Source organism: Bos indicus, chromosome 1 (assembly GCF_029378745.1).
Source record: "Bos indicus isolate NIAB-ARS_2022 breed Sahiwal x Tharparkar chromosome 1, NIAB-ARS_B.indTharparkar_mat_pri_1.0, whole genome shotgun sequence".
Taxonomy (NCBI): Eukaryota; Metazoa; Chordata; class Mammalia; order Artiodactyla; family Bovidae; genus Bos; species Bos indicus.
In genome coordinates, this window is record NC_091760.1 from 52,935,074 (window position 1) to 52,949,358 (window position 14,285).

At 38.3% G+C, this 14,285-nt stretch overlaps 1 protein-coding gene and 1 non-coding gene across 14 annotated transcripts in view; one reads left to right on the forward strand and one right to left on the reverse strand.

Annotated features, from left to right (window-relative positions):
• BBX (BBX high mobility group box domain containing) overlaps positions 1–14,285 on the forward strand; it is a 297,925-nt gene that overhangs the window by 33,638 nt on the left and 250,002 nt on the right. The window lies entirely within an intron of this gene.
• Positions 7,727–7,800, reverse strand: TRNAC-ACA (transfer RNA cysteine (anticodon ACA)). The gene has a single exon. It is a non-coding gene; the product is annotated as a tRNA-Cys (tRNA).

The window sequence follows — 14,285 nt, forward strand, 5'->3', positions numbered from 1 at the left end:
GGTGTTGGAGAAGACTCTTGAGAGTCCCTTGGACTGCAAGGAGATCCAACCAGTCAGTCCTACAGGAGATCAGTCCTAAATATTTACTGGAAGGACTGGTGTTGAAGCTGAAACTCGTAATACTTTGGCCACCTGATGTGAAGAAGTGACTCACTGGAAAAGACCTTGATGCTGGGAAAGATTGAAGGCAGGAGGAGAAGAGGTTGACAGAGGATGAGATGGTTGGATGGCATCACTGACGCAATGAACATGAGTTTGAGTAGGCTCCGGGAGTTGGTGATGGACAGGGAATCCTGGCATGCTGCAGTCCAAAGAGTCACAAAGAGTCGGACATGACTTAGCAACTGAACTGAACTGAGGGTCTTCCTTACTGCATGTGAGCTTTTCTCTAGCTGCGGTAAGTGGAAGCTTCTTTTCATTGTAGTGTGTGGCCTTCTCATTGCAGTGGCTTGTCTTGTAGACCATGGGCTCTCGGGACATGGGCTTCAGTAGCTGTGGTGCACGGGCTTAATTGCTCCATGACATGTGGAATCTTCCCAGACTAGAGTTGGAACCCAAGTCTCTTTGGTCTCCTGCATTGGTAGGTGGATTCTTGACCCCTAGTGCCACCTGGGAAGCCAAAGATGTGATTATTCACTCAGCTTAATATATAAAAAATATATTTATTTATTCTTTTAATTATTTATTCTGTTGTTTCATTAAATCTTTAATTCCACAACAGCTATTTTTTAGATTTCTAACAATTGTGGAATATGTTATTTGCTTTGTGTATGTGTGTTTAATGCTGTAGATTAGCAGTGATCATGAGTGACTCTGGAGTTGTGGTTGTATCTTATGATTTGTAAATGCTTTAAACTTGCTAGCAGTAATTTTTTTTCTCTCTAAAAACTTAAGTGATAAGAAAAGAGATATGGAGGTGGATCTGTGGGAAAACAATCCAGAAGTAATACTGAGTCTGATGATGGGGTTTTCTTGAGGTGTTTTTATCTACAGCAATTCTTATAGGGTCATTTTTTGCCTTTCCATATTGTCTGATCTCTGCTACATAAAAAATATTTTTTGGCAGGATGTAAATCCATGCAGATGATTGAGAATGGTTTTATCTTACCAAAGCAATTCATCCTTTAAAAAAAAAAAAAAAAAAATTGTCTGTTTCTACTTTTTCCCCAGAGTATTTGTTTCTGCTTGACCAACACCTCCTGTTTGAGGATTACATACTCAATTCCCACCCTTTCTTATCCTCTCTATTTACCTGTAGGCTCACAGTTTGAGTAGGAGGGGATGATATTGGTTAAATCACAGGATGATTTAACTAAACAAAACAGCACATTTGGGGTAACTTTTCTTGTGCTGGCCTCTTGGTTTAAGGTTTTTGATATACCTTGTTTCCAAAGGAATTTGTAGATTTCCAAGAGCAGTCTAGAAAGGAAAAGTGATGTGCAAATGTCAGAATAATTCATGCAAGTTAGGTTTTTCCTTAAAGACCCTGGAAAAAACGTGATTGCTTGTTAACTTTTCCAAGAAGAGATTGGCTAAGATCACATCACCCATATGAACATGAAAGTCCAACAAAAAATTATTTATCAAAAAGCAGAAACAGAACCAAAAATAATGTGCCACTCATGTTTGAGACACAGCACTCATCTTCCAGAAATACTGTATGCATCTCTAGGTTGGAAAGATGTGAATTAAGGAAACTGCCAGAAAGGGCATCTGAAATACCGCTGGGATGGAGTGCTATCATTGGAGGGGACTCTCTTTTTAAATGCTGAAGAATCTCTAGTTTAAGCTCGTGGATTCTTGGATAAAGCCAGCGAAGCATTATTCACCCAGATTCTTGTGAATTTGAATGACTGGTAATGCCTTATAGTCCCACAAATTTCTGGACAAATACTGCCTTTCGCCCCCACCCTCCATCCCTCATTATAGCAAGTAGTAAGTTTTGGAGTTTATCCATCATCTTGTGAGGCTGATGTCTGGGGAGAAAGCATTATCCTTCCACTGCAAGCTCTTGTCTCTACCGTCAGATAGAGTAAGGGCCCGGGTGGCTCAGGGCCTGCTCAGCTCTGTTGTTCGGTGCTCTGATATTGTATCCCTCTTTCTTGCTATCCTGCCAAGTTCTTCTAAGATGTAGGACTTTACTTTCCATTTTAGAAAATTATTGCTTAACAGAATCTACTCTGTGATTCAGCAGACATTTATTGAACAGGTTTATATGCTTTACTGTTATATATGAGAGCTCACATTAGATTCATGATTTTTAAGTGTTGTGTATATTTTGTTTATTTTATTTTTTGGATTAGATTCTGTTTTAGATGTTGGCCTTGTGCCAGATCATTTTGCTGAACAAACTTTAAGGGCCCTTCTGCCTGTAGGGGAATGTTACATGTAAGTTCTCTGTGTTGAACAGCTTTACAGGTATCTGGTAACTTTCTGTAGTTATTCCTTTAATGAACAGGGCCAGTGGGCTGCCTGTCCCACTGGGGCTACTGTGGTTGTGGTGACTTTTCTGGTACTTCTTTTGAAGAAGTTGCTTTAGGAATGTGTTTTAAGGCACAGACCGGTCTTAGGTGGTAATCCTACCAGGTCACCCATATTTCCAGAAAAGGCTCAATTTATATAAAATAACCAATGAAAAACCAATAATTTGTTTTCCTAGCTTTCTGTTTCTCAAATTTTCTACTAAAGTACCTGAAGAGCAGAAGAAAGTAGACTCGTTTTCCTGCAAAGTCATGGGTCATAACATAGGCCAAATTGTGCTTCCAGAAAGCTCAAATTCGTTGAAGTTTCCAGAATGCTTGATCTTAAAAATCTATTTGAGTATTATATATCCTGTTCTATAATATAGGCCTCTTTTTTAAAAAATCGAGATAAAAAAATGACACACAGTGGAATGTGTAGACCTTAAATATAGAGTTTGGTGAGTTTTGACATAAGCAGACAGTAGTATAATCTACATGCCTGTCATATCAAGAATATATGTACATGTTCTAACATAGAAGTACTGTTTGAAGTTATTTGCCATCAAGAAATGCATGCCCACCCCCACCCCCTCCCCTGCACCGGCGAAAAAGAAAAAGGTTTCATTCCCTAAGACTATCTGCCTTTCAATTTTTAATTTCTACTTGTTATACTACTCTATATTTTTGGAATGATGGCAGTAGACATGGCATGATTATTTGGTTTTGAGAAGTATAGGCTTCATCAAGATGGCTCTGCAAAGTGGATAAGTGTCTTAATGGATTTTCTTCAGTTAACATGTAGCTAGAGAAGTTGTTTGATGTCCATTGTTTGCCTAAACACCAAAAAATTTTAACTGCTCTAATTGCAAATAGTTTACTAAGTCAAGCAATAGGTCTGTGACCAGGAAATTAAAGATTGGTTCACTTTCATTGTTTTTTCTGGTAATCTGTTTTATAATAAGGCCTTATTCACGTGCACAGTATGTTAGTTCCTTTAACATTCTTTCCAGATAACATTTGACACTCTGTGCTTTGTAGTAGTCACCTTGTAGGAATCCCACTGATGATCCACTTCCAGCCTTTTATTCTCATTTCTTGAATTCTTTCTTGAACATAGCCTGCAACTATAACTGAGTGCTTGTACTTTGTTTTTCCTCCAGATTCTTTCAAAAAAGCAGATGTTAAGGCTCCCTTTCAGTGGAGACTAAGTTCTAATTATTGTAGCTAATGCAGTGGACAATACATTAAGCCCACTAGATTGATTTCAATTGTAGGTATTGGTGTTGGGTAATATAGGAAATGCAATGTTGGGTAAGGGATAGATCCTATGCTCAGTAATGTTTAGTAATAATAGGGGAGCTGATGATGGTAACTAATACTTATAAAGATTTTTATGTGCTTGGTACTATTCTAAGCATAGTGGATATATTTCCTGATTTTATCTGCACAGTCATCATTTAGGCTAATTAATAATGTACCTATTTGCTACATTAAGAAATTGCATGTCAGGTTTCTTAGAAGCAGAGCCTGAGGTGCAGAGTCTTGTGTGGGTGATTTATTGAGGGAGCACTCAGGAGGAACCTGAACATGAGCAACGGAGGGAAGCCGGATTGGGTATGTGGTCAGTGGCCTCAGCGATACTTGGAAATATACATTCTCAGGTTGTGTATTCTCAGGAGCCCTGAACCGGGAACTTGGGGAGCTGGGGAGCCAACCTGTGGTTTAACTAGTCTTCCAAGTGAACCTGATTGATCCTAAAGTTTGAGAACTACTTGGGTAGAGGATGCTGAAGCTGAAACTCCAATACTGTGGCCACCCGACGCGAAGACCTGACTCATTTGAAAGCACCCTGATGCTGGGAAAGATTGAAGGCAGGAGGAGAAGGGGACAACAAAGGATGAGATGGTTGGATGGCATCACTGACTCAACGGACATAAGTTTGAGTGAACTCTGGGAGCTGGCGATGGACAGGGAGGCCTGGCGTGCTGCAGTCCATGGGGTTGCAAAGAGTCAGGTACAACTGAGCAACTGAACTGAACTGGGTAGGGGAAAAAGCCAGGTAAAGATGTGGATTTTGCTAAAAATGTAGCTTCCTTGAAATCCTTTGCGAAGTTTGGAGTGGGAATGGCACATAGATTTGCCATTGGGAAGAGGACCACTCAGTCAGGCATTGGCTGAGGGGGACTGTCTGGGGAACAGACCCTGAGGGAGGGGCATAATCCCCCAGAATTGCTGGGAAAGGTAGCTCTTATGCAGCTCTGAGCCCTTAGCATTCGACACTCTCAGCAGCTGGGCAGTGGGTCTGCTGGCCTAGAGGGGATCTAGGTAGGGCAACCCAGTGTCCACTACACTGAGGTATAGGGAAGTAACTAGCTTAAATTCCCACAGCTAGTAATGGGAGTTGAACTCAGGCTGTCTGTATCCAGAGTCCATCTTCCTAACCATCAGTTATACTGCCCCCTGTGATCAGAACAATAATAGAAATAACAACAATATGAACAAAAGACAATTTAGAGGAGGGTGGTACTTCTGGCTGAGGACAATGGAAGCCCTTATAAAAGGAGTGTTATTTGATTTCACCTTGAAGTACAAAAGATCTGGACACAAGAGGCTTTCTAGATAGAAGGAATAGCCTGAGAAAAGGCATGCATGCCTGCGTGCTGAGTCCCTTCAGTTGTGTCTGATTCTTTGACCCTATGGACTATAGACCACCAAGCTCCTCTGTTCATGGGATTCTCCAGGCAAGCATACTGGAGTGGGTTGCCATGCCCTCCTCCAGGGGATCTTCCTGACCCGAGGATCGAACCCACCTCTCTTACATCTCCTGCATTGGCAGGTGGATTCTTTATCACTAGCACCATCTGGGAAGCTCTGAGAAAAGGCATGCTACTGCTACTGCTGCTGAGTCGCTTCAGTTGTGTCCGACTCTGTGCGACCCCATAGACAGAAGCCCACCAGGCTCCCCTGTCCCTGGGATTCTCCAGGCAAGAACACTGGAGTGGGTTGCCATTTCCTTCTCCAGTGCATGAAAGTGAAAAGTGAAAGGGAAGTCGCTCAGTCATGTCCAACTCTTAGCAACCCCTTGGACTGCAGCCCACCAGGCTCCTCCATCCATGGGATTTTCCAGGCAAGAGTACTGGAGTAGGGTGCCATTGCCTTCTCCAGAGATACCACTACTCACCTACAAAAATGGCTAAAATTAAAAAGACTGATTATATCCAGTATAGAGAAACTAGAACTCACATAAACCACAGGTGGGAATGTAAAATGGTATAACCACTCTGAAAGTAGTTTGGCAGTTTCTTAAAAAGTTAAACCTACATTTACCATTGATCTAGTCATTTTCCTTTTACAGTATTTATCCAAGGATGTGTACCTGAATGTTCATAGTAGATTTATCTGTAATACCCAAAATATCCACCAACAAGTGAATGGTTAAACAAATGATGGTCTGTGCATACAAAGAACTATTATTCAGCAATAAAAAGGAAAGCACCATTGATTTACCCATCAGCATTGGTGAATCTCAAAATAATTATGCTTATTGAAAAACCTAGACCAAAAAGAGTACATACTCTGTGATTCTGCTTACATGAAATTCTAAAAAATACAAACTAATCTAGAGTCATAAAACAGATAAGTGGTTCCTTCACAAGGGAGAGAGAAGGAGAGAGAGGGTTTACAAAGGCACAAGAAAAAATTGGTGGTGGATCATGGATGTGTTCATTATCTTGCAAGTGATGGTATCATAGGCGTACCAAATGTATCACATTGTCCACTTCAAATATGTGCAATTGATTGTGTGTCAATCACACCCAAATAAAAAAGGACATACAAAAGAAAAGAGAGAAAGATTATATGACCACATATATGTAGGGTGAATTTCAGGAGGAGAAGCTGGAAATAAGCAGCAGTGAGTCAAGTCTGGAAGCAGTGAGTATACACAATAAAGTGGGACCTGCTCTTGGCTATGGCAGTTAAACTGGAAGAGAAATGGTAGACAAGATGCTATAGAAGAAGCAGTCCAGGAGTTAGAGGAGTAAGAGAGAGGAAGCCATGGAAGAAGCTGGCCAAGAGAATGCTGTCCCCACCCCCCGCCCCCCCACCCATCAAATGAATGGAGCTTCCGTGATGGAAGGTGTTGATGGAGGGCGTGCAGCGAGATCACAGTTCAGATTCAGGAACATGGAATATGGTAAGGGATAACCATTGTGGAGATGTCAGGTAGGTAGCTGGAAATGTTGAACTAAAATGCATGAATAGAGGTATAGAGTTAGACTTCATTGTAGAGGCAGTTATTGAGAGTCTGATAATAAAATCGCCAGTGATGATCACATTGGTAAGAGAGGGCCAAAGTCAGTTAGGATTAAAGTTCTTGGTCTCTTAGCTTCTTGTTCAGTTTTTTAAATCCATTGACTTACATGGCCTCCAAGTGAATAATGAAGTTACATTTTGCATATTAAATTGAGAGAAAGTTAAACGTTTTGCTACTTTCTAACTTAGACTGCTGCTGCTGCTAAGTTGCTTTGTGTCCAACTCTGCGACCCCATAGACGGCAGCCCACTAGGCTCCCCCGTCCCTGGGATTCTCCAGGCAAGAACACTGGAGTGGGTTGCCATTTCCTTCTCCAGTGCATGAAAGTGAAAAGTGAAAGTGAAGTCACTCAGTCGTGTCCGACTCTTAGCAACCCCATGGACTGCAGCCCACCAAGCTCCTCCATCCATGGGATTTTCCAGGCAAGAGTACTGGAGTGGGGTGCCATTGCCTTCTCCACTAACTTAGACTAGGGAATATAAAAGGGAAAATGGAGGAAAAAACCCCTCTCAGGTTGGCAAAAGCAAACATACAACTTTTCAGCTCTTCCTAAGTAGTATTTTCACCTTGTATCATCTGTCTTCTTTTTTTTTCCAAAATAGGCATTTAAATAGTTTAGCTTAAAAAATCTTTTTTTCTTATTTCTGCTATGACTTAGATATGGAAATAAATGGCAAAAATGTCAGCCAAGATACTATTAATAAATAAAGTCACCTAGGAAGTAAGATTAAGATTTTATTCTTATAAACCATGAGACACAGATTTAGTTGCATTTCCATTGTTTAATTTAGAAATGTGTGTGGTCAGTTACTTCAGAGGATGAAGTGAAGTCACTCAGTCCTGTCCGACTCTTTTCGACCCCATGGCCTGTAGCCTACCAGGCTCCTCCGTCCATGGGATTTTCCAGGCAAGAATACTGGAGTGGGTTGCCATTTCCTTCTCCAGGAGATCTTCCTGACCCAGGAATTGAACCTGGGTCTCCTGCATTGTAGGCAGACGCTTTACCATCTGAGCCACCAGAGAATACAATTACTTCAGAGAGATGTTGTAAAAAGTCTGATTAGTGGGGCTGTAGAATGGCGTTATATGCTGTAGCTTGTTTGGACTCCTTATTCTGAGTCCAACTGTTTGTGATGTCAGAAAGCATTTCAACTTAAGGTCACTGCTTACTGTTATTTAAAGGATGATTTCATAAGGCCAAAGTTCCTGGAAGTTCTTGACCTAGGAGGGAAGAAGAATTTATACCAGAACAAGCCAATTGGACATTCTGTTTTTCCAAAGGTAAAACTGGGCAGTGAGGTATCCCCCATCTCCAGCCACTGGATGCTAGTAGTGCCATTCTCCTAAAGTGAAGTCGCTCAGTCGTGTCCGACTCTTAGCGGCCCCATGGACTGCAGCCTACCACGCTCCTCCATCCATGGGATTTTCCAGGCAAGAGTACTGGAGTGGGGTGACATTGCCTTCTCCAGAGGATATTCCTGACTCAGGGATCGAACCCAGTTGTCCCACATTGTAGGCAGACGCTTTACCATCTGAGCCACCAGAGAATACAATTACTTCAGAGAGATGTTGTAAAAATTCTGAGCCACCAGGGAAGTCCTGGTCACGACCATAATTGTCTCCTTCGGTCAGTCACCTCTGGCTGAGAAACACTGTACTGATAACCTAAGCAGATCAAGCAAGAACATGAAAGTCTGCACATCCATTTAAGAGACCAGTTTCTTGAACACTCTGCTTGGAACAGATCCTAATTATATAGAATCCATTCCAAATCAGTGTACACTTTGATACAACTACTTAGGGAAACAGTTTGTCAATGTCTAGCAAAATTTGAGAAACAGCAGTTATGTATCTAGTTACATCCTAGAGAAAGTCTCAGACATCTGCACTGGGATGTGTACAAGGATGTTCATGGCAGAGTTGTTTTGTAATGGTGACAATTGGAAGTAACATCGTTGGATCAATCTCAGAAACAAAGTTGATAGACAAAAAACAAAACATAGAATAATTTTTACTTTATATCTTATGTGTTATTTTACAAAACACCCAAAACAATACTATATACATTGTTTAGCTCAGATTCGTGACAGTGTTCACTTCTGACGAGGAAGGGATGAAGAGTAACGGGACCAAGGAGAGAAAAATGGAGAATGTCAATTTTATTTTTTTTTTAAACGGTCAAGTATATACTACACAATGTTTTCAGTCGGTAGATTCATGCATATTTATTATCATTCTTTGCATTTTTCTTTTTTTTTTTCAAATGAAACCTTTATAAAAGAAATGTTTTATACTTGACCCTGTAAATTTATATTTTTGTTCATTATGAGATATATTGAATTGTACCTTTTCCTGAAATACCTTTTAGCTGTAGATTTAATTTTCAGTGTTATATTTGAAGAAAGTGATTGTGCTTTGTGCTATTTCCTAGTCACATTTTCATGCACTAAGCCATGGTTTCATGATTCACTTTTGCACAAACATGTGTAGATCTCGATTCTCACACGTTGAAATAAACGCAGCTGTGTTTATTTCAATAAGATTACATTCAAATAAACACACATGTGATCCCTCATGAGTGTGAACCCATAAAACACTTGTTGATTTGGTTCTGAAATTTTGTGTTCAAATAAACACACTTGTTTTAAGGGAAGTTTCGCTTTACTAAAATGTTCATGCTTCGAACATGTGTTTTTAGTAGGCAGATGTGGACATGAGTGTCTAAAAAGAATAATAGTTCTTTGGAGTTTATCATTGCTTTAGACAAATGCAGGGCTTATTTAATAGGCTACTTTTTAATATGCTGGTAGTTGTCCTAGGTAAGTAATTAATTAAAAATAATCTTTGAATATCACATTTTGAGTAATCTATTCATTTTATTTTTAATTATTTATTTTTGGTCATGCTGCATGGCTCTCACGATCCTAGTTCCCAGATCAGGGATTGAACCAGGCCCTCAGCAGTAAACTCTGAGTCCTCATCACTGGACCACCAGGGAACTTCTGTTATTCATGTATTCTTGACAGGTTAACTGAATGTAATAGAATTTTAAGTAAAGTATATCTCATGTTAAAAATATTTGTGAGTATATGTTTTAAAATGTAAATGATAAATTAAAAAGGGAAAGAGCTGTTTATATTTTGGAAACTGCTTATTGACTAGTTAAGGCCGTTTGTGACTGTAGGGGCCCATCCCTGACTTCTTCTCAAGACCCAGGGAACTTGCTCACGACCTTTGTGAAGCACAGTGTATCTTTTAGCTCCTTCTCAGGATCAGACAGTCAGACACGACTGAGTGACTTCACTTTCACTTTTCACTTTCATGCATTGGAGAAGGAAATTGCAACCCACTCCAGTGTTCTTGTCTGGAGAATCCCAGGGACGGGGGAGCCTAGTGGGCTGCCGTCTATGGGGTCGCACAGAGTCGGACACGACTGAAGCGACTTAGCAGCAGCAGCAGGATCAGACACAAGGTGCTCTCCTCCATTTGGTGCCACAATGGATAACTATCTCAAAGCCTGCAATTCTTTCATTAAACCCTCATTTTCTGGTCAGTCATTGCTGGATTTGGTCTTTTAGGTATTTCTATCCAGGTATTTCAGAAGGGTAAATGATCGTTATGTGCATAAATTCCTTAAATATAAACTATTATAGAGAAAATAAAATTTTATAAAGTTTCAAAGGTTAATGTTTCTATTTCAGAGGTAATGTATGAGTACATTTTTTCTTTTCGTTTTCTTTTTCCTACTGTTTACTAACTTCTGAAGTTATTTTTAATTTAAAATGAGAGGTGTTTTATTAGTAGTTACTTGCTGGCATACATGTTTAGAGCCTTGTCTCTTTCTTTCCAGAAAGGAAGCTTCATGAGAACAGATGTCTTTATTTTGTTTGCTCCATATACCTCATGCTTGAAACAGGATTTATTAAACACTCAATAAATGTTTGTGAGTGAATGACTGCTGAATGAATAAAAGATAAGAACAGATTTCCTTTGGACTTTCATTCCTAGTTTTAATATTTTGTCATCTACCCCACCAAGTTCCCAAGCTAGGTACTTTATCAATTTGGTGTATTTTCTTTCAACTTTGCTTATAATGTAATTTCCCAGGGGACACTGAGTTTTTATCTATGTATTAACTTTGTCCATCTTTTCCCTCTTGTCTTTTCTTTCCTTCTTTAAGAGGGTCTTTCCTACCCCAGTGTCATTGATATACTCCCTTGTATATTCTCTTATCCTTGTATCTGTTTGATTCTATTGTTTAAGCCTTTGAAAAAAATCTGTCTGCAATTTATTGTTAATGTTGTGAGGTAGTGATGGATCTTTTTACTCCTCTTCTCCCAGCCCAAACACACACACACACATATCTACACAAAGGTAATCTGTGGAATACTGTGTGCTTTAATTCATTTGAAATGCTTTAATCGTGTACAAATATTTTAGAACTTAAATTTTGTGTTCTATTTCTATGGCTTTATATATATATATATATATATATATATATATATATATATATATATTATGTAGCTTTATAATACCTCTCTTACTGGTTTATTAGTTTGTCAGTTTATTCTCTTGGATATTTTGACTAATGAATGATAGTTGTGTCACTTTGTCCAGTGTTTTTTTTTTTGCCCATTTTTCTTTCTTTCGTTTTTGCTTTTGGTTAATACATGGGCTAGTACCTCTGATAATGCTGATTACACATGGTGATAGTGTACATCCTTTTTTAAAAAAAAAAAAAAATTATTATTTGGCTGTGCTGGGTCTTAGTTGCAGCCTGTGGGATCTAGCTTCCTGACCTGGGATTGAACTGGGCCCCTTGCATTGAGAGCTTGGAGTCTCAGCCACTGGACCACCAGGAAAGTCCCTGTACATCCTTTTTTGATATATATTTACATATTTTAATGCATCTAATATTGACTACTATGAATACTATTTTCTGTGTCCTTCTTCCTTGATCTCTGATTCTGCTGGCTTCTCTTCTTAGCTTTTTTTTTAAATCAGATTAAGGAAATTCTCTCCTATTTTTGGCTGAGAAATTATATCATGAGTGTATGGTAAAGTAACTTGTTGACCTGCTCATCTCATTTTCTTTTTTTACTCTCTTAATGTAATGAATTGCATTAATATATTTTCTGAGGCCAGTCATCCTTACATTTCTGGGCTAACCTCTATTTGATGTTATTTTTTCATACCCTGTTTTATTCTATTTTTAAATTTTACTAAAGAATTTTACATCTACTTTGAAGTATGATGGAACACTAGTTTTTCTTTTCTTTGCTTTTCTTACCTGGTTCTTGAATGGGGTTAAGTTAGCCTCAGCTCCTATAAAACCACCTTGGGCTAGTGCCTTTCTTGAGGATGCAGACCTTTAGCCAATTGCTTTAATTTTTTTACTTTGGTTACTGTGTTGGTTTTTCTGCTTGTTCTTTGGTAAATTTTGATAGTTTATATTTTGTAATAAAGCCATCTTTTCATATAAAATTTTCTGTTATTTGCGTATAATGTTTAATTTTTTCTCTGTTATTTTTTATAATGTTTAATGTTTTTCATGTGTGTTTATTAACTTTTGTTCAAATTAAAATTTTTTTGTTCTGTTTTCTAGTGCTTGTTTTGAAATAATTCATTTATTTTCAAATTTAATGGTTCTGTAAAATATTGTTTGTTGCCCTGTTTTCAATGATTACCATTTTGATGGCATCTCACAGGTTATCTTACATAGGGTGGTCATTGTCCATTTGAAATATGAAAAAAATGCATTTTAATTTGCTGTTTAACTAATACACTACTTTTAGAAACAGAGTTTAAAATTCTTGATTAAATTTTTTTGGCTGTCATTTTATTACCAATTTCTTTTTCTGCATATTCTTTTTTTAGTCTTCTTAAAATTGATCTGTAGTTAATTTACAATGTTGTGTTAGTTTCAGGTGTATAAGAAAGTGATTCAATTATATACACACACAAATACTCTTTTTTAGATTTTTTTCCATTATAGGTTATTACAAGATACTGAGTATAGTTACCTGTGCTATAGAGTAGGTCCTTGTTTATTTTGTATATGCTGCTGCTCAGTCGCTTCAGTCGTGTCCAACTCTGTGCGACCCCATAGACAGCACCCCACTAGGCTCCTCTGTCCCTGGGATTCTCCAGGCAAGAATACTGGAGTGGGTTGCCATTTCCTTCTCCAATGCATGAAAGTGAAAAGTGAAAGTCAAGTCACTCAGTTGTACTCTTAGCGACCGCACGGTCTGCAGCCTACCAGGCTCCTCCGTCCATGGGATTTTCCAAGCAAGAGTACTGGAGTGGGTTGCCATTGCCTTCTCCTATTTTTGTATATAGTAGTGTATATATGTTTATCTTAAACTCCTGATTTATCTATTTATTTTATTGATTGATTTCACATCTTAACTGTATTTAGGTTAGTGAATGTGGCCTGCAGGATAACACTGTTTAAGAATTGTTAATTTACCTTTTGATGTCCACTACATGATCAGTCTCTATTTCACATCTTCAGAAAGAATGTGGTTTCTTTTTATGTGGAGTCCATAATGTTACCCATAAAATACCTGTTTAAGTTAATATTATATCTGTTAGGTTAATTTGAATGTATCGTTCCTATCCTTGATAGCATTATTTATTTTTCTTTTACTTTATCAGTTATTTTCTGAGAGGAGTATTTTAAAGACTCTCAGTGTGATTGTGATTTGCTAATTTCTGCTATTTAAACATTTTTTCTTTTTATATTTCAAACACTATGTTGTTAAATGTATAAGAACTAGTGACTATTATTCTCTTGGAAGGTTATTCTTTGTAGCAATGTAGATATTTTCTTTTCCCCTTTTAATGATTTTTCTTTAATTTCTTTTGTCCGGTGTCACTGTTTCTATACGTGCTTTCTCTTTTCCTTTGCCTGCTATGTGGTTTCATATCCCTGACTTTTAACACTTCATGTGTCATTGTGTCTTAGGTGTGTCTGTTATGGACGTGTACATAGTTTTTTATTTTCTAATTTAGTCTGAACATATCTCTGATGGTGTGTTTATATTTATTGTAACTTGTAACTGGTAATTTCTTTATATTACCCTCTCTTTGTTTCTGTTTTCTAGACTCATTGGAATGATCACATTTGTTTTATTCTTTATTTGCTCTGCTGGTTTGAATAGCATACATTTCTTTCCTACGTTGTGATCATTTTTGTTTATTTCCTTTCAGTTTTATTTATATATATTTGGTATGTAGCTCTGTGTAAGTTTAAGGTGTACAGCATTAATGATTTGATTTATATGTACTGTGAAATGTTTACTACAGTAAGTTTGCATGCTAAGTCACTTTAGTCATGTCCAACTCTTCGTGACCCCATGAACTGTAGCCTGCCAAGATCCTCTGTCCATGGGATTTCCCAGGCAAGAATACTAGAGTGGGTTGCCATTTCCTCTCTAGGGCATCTTTCTGACCCAGGGGTTAAACCCGCATCTCTTATGTATACCTGCATTGGCAGGTGGGTTCTTT